Consider the following 12,390-nt stretch of genomic DNA (forward strand, 5'->3'; position numbering starts at 1 on the left):
AAGGAAACCAGAGTATACCAACACAGAGTAACCAAAGAAGCCGAAATGGCCCAGTGGTAAGAACACGTGAATCTTAACCGATGATCGTGGGTTCAAATCCGGGCAAGCACCACTGATTTTCATGTGCTTAATTTGTGATTATAATTCATTTCGTGCTTGACGGTGAAGGAAAACATCGTGAGGAAACCTGCATGTGTCTAATTTGACTGAAATTCTGCCACATGTGTATTCCACCAACCCGCATCGGAGCAGCGTGGTGGAATAAGCTCCAAAACCTTCTCCTCAAAAAGGGAGAGGAGGCCATAGCCCAGCAGTGGGACATTAACAGGCTGTTACAGTAACAGAAAAAGTAAATAATATTAAATTATGTAACAGAATGTATGTAAAATTAACAAGTTAAATAATGCAGTCAATATACAACTCATTTTTACACGTTCACGTATGAGCGTTTATGTATATAAGTGTTATTGTATTATAAAATATTTGCCATCGTTTCGAAAGTGAAGCATAATTTAAACAATAGATCACAATTATAATATACGACAGAGAATTATTAAAGACGGTTTTTAGTAATACATAAATGCAATTAAAAAAAAAATTACAATATAGATTTGCTCAGTTTATAAAAAAAAATAAGATTAAAAATAAAGGTTTGTAAAAGATGTCCTCCTTAATTAGGCAAAGGACTTATGTTAATATGCCCAGAGGAAAATCATTTATAGTTAGCCATAACTTCACCGAATTGCGCGACGCCGGATAAAACTATACGAGATGCAGGTATATATAGCCCAAAATTAAGCACCTAAAAATACAGCAGTAATAGTACGGGTATGAACCTAGATTGAACTCTTAATTGTTTACGTATAAACGAATTAAACGCAACTTTTTTATTTATTTAAATTATAAAAATTATAAATATAAAATATAGAATATTGTTTAAAAAAACTACAACATATCTTTAGATAAAATAAACTACTTTTCTTTATTATATTAAACCATACACTCGTACACAGTTCAGCTATTAGACGATAGATGTCGCTACATGTAGCGTTTCTGAAGGATTTAATGATCCGCTGGTCACTTCATTTCGATGGAGTATGTTTATGTATTTTAAGCCATTAAATTAATAAAATTTCAGTATAAATCATAAGATAGAGTATTAATAAGATTAATCAGAGGTCATCATATCAACATCATCATCATATCAGCCGAAAGACGTCCACTGCTGGACAAAGGCCTCCCCCAAGGATTTCCACGTTGGCCGATCTTGCGCTGCCCGCATCCAACGGCTTCCCGCGACTCGTTCTAAGTCGTCGGTCCACCTTGTAGGGGGCCTGCCCACGCTGCGTCTTCCGGTTCGTGGTCGCCACTCGAGAACCTTTCTGTCTCAGCGGCCGTCGGTTCTGCGAGCAATGTGCCCCGCCCACTGCCACTTCAATTTAGCAATTCTTCGGGCTATGTCGGTTACTTTGGTTCGCCTGCGGATTTCATCATTTCTGATTCGATCTCGCAGAGAAACTCCGAGCATAGCCCTCTCCATTGCCCTTTGAGTGATCTTGAGCCTTCTTATGAGGCCCATTGTGAGCGACCACGTCTTTGATCCATAAGTCATCACTGGCAACACACACTGGTCGAAGACTTTCGACTTGAGACACTGCGGTATTTGGGATGAGAAGATATCGTGTAGCTTCCCGAACGCTGCCCAGCCGAGTTGAATTCGATTCGAAGTTGGACCTACCTAGTTGTATGGTCTGACCTAGGTAGACATAGTTGTCTACAACTTTGAGTGCAGAATTTCCAATCTTGACTTGAGTGGGTGCAACATGGATGTTCGACATGATTTTCGTCTTGTCCATGTTCATTTTTAGACCCACTTGTTGGGAAACCCTGCTGAGGTCATCGAGCATAGTGCCGAGGTCTTCCAAGGTCTCAGCCATAATTGTAATGTCATCGGCAATTCGAAGATGAGTGATGTACTCGCCGTAGATATTGATGCCAAGTCCGTTCCAGTCCAGAAGCTTGAAAACATCTTCCAATGCAGCGATAAACAGTTTCGGAGATATCACGTCTCTCTGTCTTACACCTCTCTGCAGTTGGATAGGTTTTGAGTTCTGATCCTGGAGTCGGATCGACATGGTGGCGTTCTCGTGCAAGCACTTTAACACCCTGATATACCGATAATCAATTTGGCATCAGAGGTGCTCCTTTTAAAATATCAATAGATGCATTTAATTAAAATCGATGAAAATATACGAAATTAATTTTAAAGCAAATTAGCTTTAATTTTAAACCAAATTAGTTTTAAAATTAACCTCATTGATGAACTTAAGTTAAGCCTATTAAACGTTAATTCCTCCGTTGAGCTGTTCAGCAGAAGAAGATAGGAAGCAAGATGACGACTGTACTCGTATCTACTCCCCCGGTCATAAAGGAGCTATGGCAGGTTCTATCTATCTCAGGCACTCTGATACCCCCTCACGGTATTAGAGGCCAGGCCAGTTACCTGGGCGTCACAGTACCTCACTATGATCTCTATCATAGTGAGACATATTGGGCTGTTTAGTATGTAGTATGGCAATCGACCATATTTACAATTCTACATGCTCATTAAATCCATAACTTATTATACGCGTAGTTACGGATAAAATTAGCGAACCTCTTACTCGAAAGTTAGACGAATATTTTGATTTTTCTCGATAACTATATTTCGAGCTATTTCATAGCATCAGTCTTATTAGTATATAATTTTGAAGGAACCTTTCAAAATAGAAACTGTATTCATTCTTAAAAAAAAGTTCAATTTTCAATCTTAGAACTCGGGACTCACTTCCTAATGTTTTTAACAAACTACAAATTCTCATAATATACGTTTCAATATATTTTAAACAATATATAACATTATTTATTTTTATGCAATAATATTGAATATTTTCAATAATTTAATAAGTCAAATCAAAGTAAAAAAAATATGATACAGAAGTGTTACACTTATTTTTTTAATGGTCAAAATCTAACAACGTATTAAATAAGAACCTCAGACCAGAGAAGAACGTTTTGTAAACATCAAATGTAGCAACGATAGGTTTGACAAGAGTAATAAAATTATGTTTTTATTTTGATAAAGCCTGGAGACGATATAGAAATTATTAGGAAACATAAAGTTGTAACGCAATAAGTTTCTAACTCGGCAGTCATGAACCCTTATGAAGGCAAGATATTCGTTTGTATAGTAAATAAAAGTGTAAATAACAAATACTTACTCTGACATCATCTAACGCTCGAAATCTTACGCTGACGTCATCTGACGCTTGAAATCTTACGCTGACGTCATCTGACGTTCGAAGTCTCAGTCAGCTCCGTGTACCGATCGCTAAGATGTTTACGCATCAGAAACCGGCCAATACTTTTACATGTGGCAATTAATTTAAATCTTATGTAAAACATTAATAAATAAGGGATATAATTCTAAACGAGATTATATATATGATAAAAAGCAAGCTATCCTGTCATTTCTGTATAGGATATAAATTTCAATACATAAAATAATTAATATGTGTTATTTGATTAATGAAAAATAGTAACTGCTATATTTCTAGCCGGTTCTTCTTGGTAGAATCTACATTCCAAACCAGTAGATGTTGTATATAAGGTTCTTGCGAGATTCTACTAATGGAAGTTTCAATTAAAAATACTTTAACTGAAGATTATAATTATTATTTAAGCTCGTCTTTATATATGCCAAGTGGTTACGTCGCGTAAATCTTAACCGAGGATTGCGGCTTTAAGCCAGGCAGGCTCTACTGAATTATCAAGTGCTGCTACACGTGTATCCCCTAAACCGCATTGGAGCAGCGTGGTGGAATAAGCTCCAAACCTTCTCCTCAAAGGGAGAGGAGGCCTTAGCCCACCATGGGACTGGCTGATACTCGTTTTTTTAAGACTTCAGATTTCGGTGTATTATCCAATACATCCCGGCCTAGGACTCGAATCCTCGAGTCCCAGGTCGGGGCAGTTATTATCAGTAGCAGTTCGGAGTTTGGAAGTTGTCATTGCTTACACGTGGCTTGTAAAGTCTCTCTCTTTTACCAGTCACTTGTGTCCATGCTCTACTTGACTTTCATACCCTTGCGGACACCCTTGTGCACTATAATATATCCAGCGCAATTCACAAGTGTCAAAAGATGATCGCATTGGTATAGAACTATATAACTTTATGAAATCTATATGCAACTTACGCGTTACTAATTTAAAAATAAATTTGTGTAAGCTAGAGGCATTGATTTTATCAATTCATTTTGTTATAATGAAGAGTATGCTATAAGCCGAGATATGTATAAGCCGAGATGGCCCAGTGGTAAGAACGCGTGAATCTTAACCGATGATCGTGGGTTCAAACCCGGGCAAGCACCACTGAATTTTCATGTGCTTAATTTGTGATTATAATTCATCTCGTGCTTTACGGTGAAGGAAAACATCGTGAGGAAACCTGCATGTGTCTAATTTCACTGAAATTCTGCCACATGTGAATTCTACCAACCCGCATTGGAGCAGCGTGGTGGAATAAGCTCCAAAAACCTTCTCCTCAAAAAGAGGAGAGGAGGCCTTTAGCCCAGCAGTGGGACATTCACAGGCTGTTACGGTTACGGAAGAGTATGCTGTAAAGCATGGATCCTGAAGAGAATAAAAAAAAATGTTCCAAAATAATTTGGTTCCAAGGTTTTTGAAATAATATGTTATTAATGTTTCCATTTATTATGGAAATTTTCAAAGATTCCAGTCGTGAGAGAATGTATCCAATAAAAAATGTACCCATCATTAATTTCTACCTAAAATCAGTACTACCGTACCACCTACGCAGTTCTTCGAACGCCAAACGGCAATCCGGTTTGAAAAGTGAGCCAGTGTAACTACATCAAAAAACCTCATAGATACGGTACGGTGATTGGCGATATTGGAAAGAAAAAAACGTTTTTGTTGCCGCATACTATAAAACAGACAATCTTAATTTTACGTATAATGTTGTGTGTTAGAAAGCCAGCTCAGTATAGCTGAGTCGAAACACAGCACTTCGCACAACACAAGCAAAGCGGGTCGCTCGGAAATAACGCAAAATCATCAAGCAATTGACCATAAACCAATAAATAATAACTGTGTATTTTTAAATTAAATTAAAAATATAATTCATTATATTATTTTGATAAGAAGTTGTTTTTATTTCTTAAAGTGGTGTTTGTGAGATATGTGGACGAAGAATCCTAAAGGATGGCAATATAATTGTTGATTTATTTACCATTTTTAATGTGAGAAATAAAAATAAACTGGCTCTGTTATTAATAAATTTCACACATTCTAAATCATTGCAACAATTGACAAGGGAGATTGCCAACCTTAAAATAAATATAATTTTAATTCGACTGACAATTAATTTAATTGACACTCGACTTATTTAACTATAAAACGTATCAATTCAGAATTCATAGAACTTTATTATTTATTTTATATATATCAAGTAGTTATTACGTCATCTATAATTTATGTTATAGAGAAAGGTTTTTAAAGAAGCTTTCTAAGTGAACGAAGTGAAGTATGAAATGTTAACTATCGCTTACATAGCCAATTCGCCACCAATCTTGAGAACTAAGATGTTATGTCTCTTGTGCCTGTAATTACACTGGTTCACTCACCCTTCAAACCGGAACACATCAATACCAAATACTGCTCTTTTGCGGTAGAATATCTGATGAGTGGGTGGTACCTACCCAGACGAGCTTGCACAAAGCGATGGTTAACATTTCTTACAATGCCAATATCTATGGGCGTTGGTGACCACTACCATCAGGTGGCCTATATACTCGTCCGCCTATCTATACTATAAAAAAAATTATAATTTACATAAGACATAAAATCTAAGTTTTCGAGGTTGGTGGCGCATTGGTTTTTCAATAAATGGTAATTAATTATTACAGCACAAATGTATACGGGCGGTGGTGACCACTTATCATCAGGTGGCCTATTTTGCCGTCCACCTACCTACGATTCGTTTATTTTTATTTAACTTTTAATGACAGAACTCGGCGTCTATAAAACTAGCCCATATTTGATTTCTAAAACTTATAAGCATTCCAAAATATAAAAGTTTCAAAACATTTGTGGTACTAAATACATCAATATAAATAAATTCATTTTTATTCACACATTAATATATATTTTTTTACTGAATTTTAGAAGGTATGGACGAAAAATGTAATTGAGGATTTGGATAAGTATTAGTTTACATGCATTTTATTAAAATTAAATGTTGCTCAAAATTTCCCAAAGCCATTTTATTCTTAAAAATAAAATCTCTTACATCTGATCATCTCTAATCATATGAATCAAATATTGATTTTTTCAATTGATCAGTTTTTAATAAATCGGGGAGATAATGAGAAGTAATGTTTATTGTGACAAAATATGACCTATTCAGCGTTTTATATAAAAAAAACGCTGAATATTTTTCACAGGTTCACCTCATGTTTTTGAAATTTATCCAGTTGACAATTAATATGCAAGTGTGTGTATATTGCCTAGTGTTTTCTAGAAACCAATTCGTTGATATTTAATTTGTACAGCCCGCTGATATTACTATTTTTAAGAGGTTGTACAAGCACACAAATCAACGATGATGTTATATAAAACGGATTTTAAACAAAGTTAACAAATGGGAAAAATGTTAGTTTATTTATGAAAATGAAAGTAACGTTTCACTGCGGAGCGAATGCTTACCTTTTGAGGTGAAGGTTTGGAGCTTATGCCACCATGCCCCATGCTTCCCACGCCGACTACAATCACCAACAGTATTAATAATCCAAATTATTAATAATATGTACGATATTAACGCCGTTCCTAATAAACGTACTTATATCGGTTGTATTATTACAAGATGTTTTGTCTTCTTCACTGCAATGTCCAATTGCTGATGACAGAAAGAGAAATCAGTGTGTGACATTTACAATATTATCGCTTACGGCTGTACTACGTTTATAAGTGAAGTCGTTTTGTGGATTTATTGGACCGCTATCTATAAGTAGATCGAAAAACGTTCGCCGGTATATTACTTTTTTAAAAATATATACGGAAATATAAAGAAGATGAATAAGGAAGGAAATAAAAAAACCGAAATGGCTCAGTGGTTTAAACACGTGAATTTTAACCGAAGATTGCAGGCTTAAACTCGGATAAGTTTCATATATTTTTCTTGTGCTCGGTGGTAAAGGATTACCTCGTGTTTGCATATGTGAGATGAGATTCTGCTACATGTATAGGAACCAGCTTTGTAGCGTGGTGGAAACTTATTGCATAAGTCAACTTATGCCTACAAACTAAACTAAACTATTTTCAAAACGAGACGATGAGGTATCGTGCGTGCTTTAGATTATCACACTATTGTTAAATCCTTCTTTTAAGCTTGAATCTACATGTCTAAGTATATATCATTCTTATACCAAGCAAAGTATAGTAAGTAAATAGCAAAAATATAAGTAATTAAAATAAAAGAAAAATAAACTATAAAAAACGTGATATATATTTATTTTAATGATGTTTCTGAAGAATTTCTATAATATATGTATAATTAACATAAGCTAAATAAATAAAGATTTATTATAGTGATATGGAATTTTCACACACACAACATTGTGTATAATAGACAACGCACACAAACAACGTTCAGAAACTAAAGTTAAATTTGCAAGTGATAGATATGCGAGGCGCTTCTGGAATGTAATTTTCACACGCTGAGCGACGTCACTGCGCCCCCGCACCCCCACGTCACCCCCGACCCACCCCGGTGTAGCCCAGGAGCTGAATGCTTTAACAACTAGCTCACCTATAATTTAAAAAAATAATAATTTACTCACAGCCCTCGGCATTTTGTGACAAATCTTAAATGTTCATATTAGTTTCCTGGGTTAAAAGGTTTTTTAAAGTGTATATATTAAGTGTAGGTAAGATGTCTACGTTAATAGTTGTGTATGTATAGAACTTGATTGATATCGGCCTTTACGTGTAATCTTAAGAACTATTCAGTACAGACGATCATAGTACACAAGAATGAACAGAGTAAGACTCTATTTACTGATGAAATGAAGCAAAATGTGACTCAAATCAGGCACGAACCGAGAGACCAACTAATTGACGAGCTCTCTGAAAGACTTTTTCTCAGTATAGAAAAATTCATAAAACAAAGAACATACAAAGGTGTTTATACCTGAAATTCCCGGCACAAATAAATGATGTTTGTAAAATTGACAGTTTCGTATGTATTTTTTACTTACTTAGGGGTAAATGGGCTTGGGGGGATAGAGCTTTATTTGTATAAAGGTCTAGCAGTCTACCCACATAAATTAATTTACAAAATATACATATGTACTTTCGGTATATGTATATTTTGATGGTCGATTCACAGTTAATATTAATGTTTATGTAAAAAACAAGATTATGCAGTAGTAATCGGTTGGGTTCATAAATTACATTGAATTATATAGACGTTTATTGTTTCGTCGTTAACAAAGGTCATCACAGTTTATGATGACTTTGTTAAGACAAAATATAAAATATCTTTTTCATTGTCTGAAGTAATCGGGTGATTTCATTGGAAATATTAAAAAGTTTTAAAGTGACATCACTCTTATAGTGAACTCATAGCGATTGTTTTACTTAATGGTAAGTAAAAAACATAGTAATGAAATTATTTTTTAATATATATATTTATTTATATGACAGGCAAATAGTCTACTTCGCTGGCAGCTTATACAATATAGACCAATCTTCACATACTATGTTCCATGTGCCTGTAATTCACCATTACTTGTCGGTAGGGTGTTGTGCAAGCCCAACTGGATAGGTATTTCATTATATATTCCACTGTCAAACAGTAACCATGCAGTATTATTGTGTTCCGGTTTGAAAGGTGAGTGAACCAGTGTAACTACAGGCACAAGGGACATAACATTTTAGTTTCCAAGTTCGGTTGCGCATTGGCGATATAAGGAATGGTTAATATTTCTTAAAACGCCAATGCCTATGGGTCTATGCCTATGGTGATGAAAATTGCTAAAATTCACATGTATTATACATTCTTATATCAAGAGCGATTAATTTTTATAATTATCGAGATAGAATTACGGGGATTCATATGTTTTTCGATAGAACGAAATTCAATAGATTTCTGTTGCGACCGCGTAATTGTCGGAAGCTCCTAGCCTAACGCCCCCGCGGCCTCTCACGACGGATGCTCCGGAAAATTGCTACAATCATTGTGAGCGGGAATTTCGAAATGAAGGAAATGTACTTAAGCCGGCCCGCTCGTCTGACAGTACTCTGACTTACGCCCCGTTTCTTAGATATAATCATAATTGCTTTCGAATAAGGTACATTATCCAGTGATCCAGCATTCTTGATCTGGAGCGTATTCGCTAGGTATGTACAAAAATTTAAATTATTAAATTAAATTTCGAATCCGTTAGTAGCTGATTCTTTAGGTAACTTTTAAGCTTTTATGTATGTCTGATCGTCATTTAAGAAGTAGTAGTGAAGGAAATAATAATTAGGGGGGATGCTTTTGGAAGGATACATACATATTTTACATACCCACGGAATAGTATCGAGGATAAAAGGCAAATTTGGATATAATTTTAATTACATATGTACTGTACCATTTCTAGTTGCCCTTATTACCCTATAATACCCTGTATTATTGCCTCCATTGCAGATTGGTTCCTATATCTAATAAGGTGGCTGGTATATTGATTTGACGAAGGTATTGTTATTAGTAAAAGATCTGACCGGGGGTACAACCAAAATCAAAATATACTTCATCCAAATATTTTCTTACAAGCATTTTAAAATTGTAGTTTTACAATTAATTCAAATATAAGGTAATCGCCGGTTCTGAATATCGATTCTACTGAATATTAATAATTTTTTTCGGTAATCTATATGTATGTCTGCTTATGTCTCGAAAAGTAAATAAAACCGTTGGTTTTGCGCCTGAACTCTTTTCAATCGGATTCCGAATCCGATATGTTTAACCAATCGAATTACTAAAGAAAGAGAGTGCACTTGTGTTTGCGCACACACTCGGTTATCCGCCGTGGCCGGAATCGGCCAAGACGACATCTTTATGGTACAATACTTCACCAACATGATTTAAATTATTATTTTGTTAAATTACTATGTTCTATCTTTGAACTATACTTATGAATTAAGTTTGTTATGTATTTTAATTATGCAATTTGTTATTTCGAATTGCACTAAAATAAATATAATTACTAGCAATTTCATCAAGTGCTGTGATATTTTTTGTTTGTTGTAGTATTTTTTTGATTATCTGTATATATAAATAGGCAAAGATTTAACCTTTTTCTGCTCTGTTTGTTTGATTTTATTTTGTTTGGTAGATATTGACGAGGTTTAGTAATTAGTGTTTCTCTCATTTTTTATTTTCTCTCAATTTTTCAATAATGATTATGAATAAATTTCGACTACTGGATGAAATGGATAATTGTAAATATAATTGTTTTTTATATCTTAGCCGAGATGGCCAAGTGGTAAGAAGGCGTGAATCTTAACCGATGAACGTGGGTTCACATGCGGGCAAGCACCACTGATTTTGCATGTGCTTAATTTTTGATTATAGTTCATCTCGTGTTTGGCGGTGAACATCGTAAGAAAACCTACATGTGTCTAATTTCACTGAAATTCTGCCACATATATGTATATTCCACTAACCCGCATTGGAGTAGCGAGGTGAAATAAGCTCCAAACTTTCTCCTCAAAAAGGAAGAGGAGGCCTTAGCCCAGTAGTGGGATATTCACAGGCTGTAACTGATGTTAATCTTATAATGAGCACATAAATAAATTTATTGTCTATCTCGGAAACGGTTGTAACATTTTGGCTTAAAATCTCTTTACAAAAATTACAATAAATGCCGCGTGCCAAGCTAATATTAATAATTATTATTAATTAATTAATATTCTATAATTATTAGAGGTTACTACTGTTTTTCGTGACGGTTCAGAAAACCAAGAACTATAGAATCTGACCTAACAAAATTTTATGTTGTAAAACGACTGACTATTCAAAAGAGCATTTTTGTAAATATTTTATTTTTTATTTTGATTTAGCCATTATATAAATCATCAATCAATAATTCATATTATTTTCATAAAACCTTTAAATAACAATAATTCTTAACTTATAAACAACAATAGTATTTACTCTTGTTAAAAGTTAACAAATACAAAACGTTGGATAGAAATTATTATTAAAATTAGTTTTTTTCCAATCTAATTAATTATGAAAATGTTATCAGGACCAAATAGGAATTTATGTTGGTCAGTACCAGGCCATCATAAATCAAGTGACGTCGATCTTTCAATAATCCAATCAAAGCGGCTCCCTATCCGAACTAATGTTATTGTCAAACCGACCAGCCATTATCTGGCTCGAAGCGACCATCTGAATGTCCAGTCACGTACGATGAAACGAGATGCCGATACCCAATTAACATACGATAAAAAGGGACAGAAAAACCGATGTAAACAATCTACAGCGCCATTATTATACAGTCGTAACTGACAGGCTACTGACAAAGAATTTTCGATACTATTTAATCACATTTTTTAGAATAGTGTGTTAGTGGCTATGTTCGAAAAACAAATATTGGTGACATTGCATTAATTTCCAATGGAATTATAACTTTTTAATGAGCGTGGGAACGGTTGGTATTAGTTGAGGAATTTTTGGACTCACGCCTGACGTCGTAGATATCACATATTGTAACGGAGAAACTAATAGTTCATATGTCTTGCTTTATTATAAAATATTTAACCTACTCTACTAAAATTTAAATAAATTCACAGCTGATGCTTAAATCCAAAATAACATGAAATAGCGAAAATTGCTCCAGAAAGTCACAAAGGGATTTTAACGAAAACAAAAACTGAGTCCTCTTATCCATAACTAAGTAAGCTTTATTAAACGGCACACTAAAGAAAATTGATCTATTGCTCAATTTTAAAAAGAAATCTGAACTTGTCGAATGTACCTATGGTGTACAGTGTGGGAATAAGATTACTAAGTAGGTCATTGTCTTCATTTTTTTATAGAATAGGAAAGCGGACGAGCATGTGGGCCACCTGATAGTAAGTGGTCACCAACGCCCATAGACATTGGCATTGTAAGAAATGTTAACCATCGCTTGCATCACCAATGGGCCACCGACCTTGGGAACTAAGATGTTATGTCCCTTGTGCCTGTAATGACTCACTCACCCTTCAAACCGGAACACAACAATACCAAGTACTGCTGTTTTGCGGTAGAACATCTGAAACAGTAGTTCATACAGT

Source organism: Nymphalis io, chromosome 19 (genome assembly GCF_905147045.1).
Source record: "Nymphalis io chromosome 19, ilAglIoxx1.1, whole genome shotgun sequence".
NCBI lineage: Eukaryota > Metazoa > Arthropoda > Insecta > Lepidoptera > Nymphalidae > Nymphalis > Nymphalis io.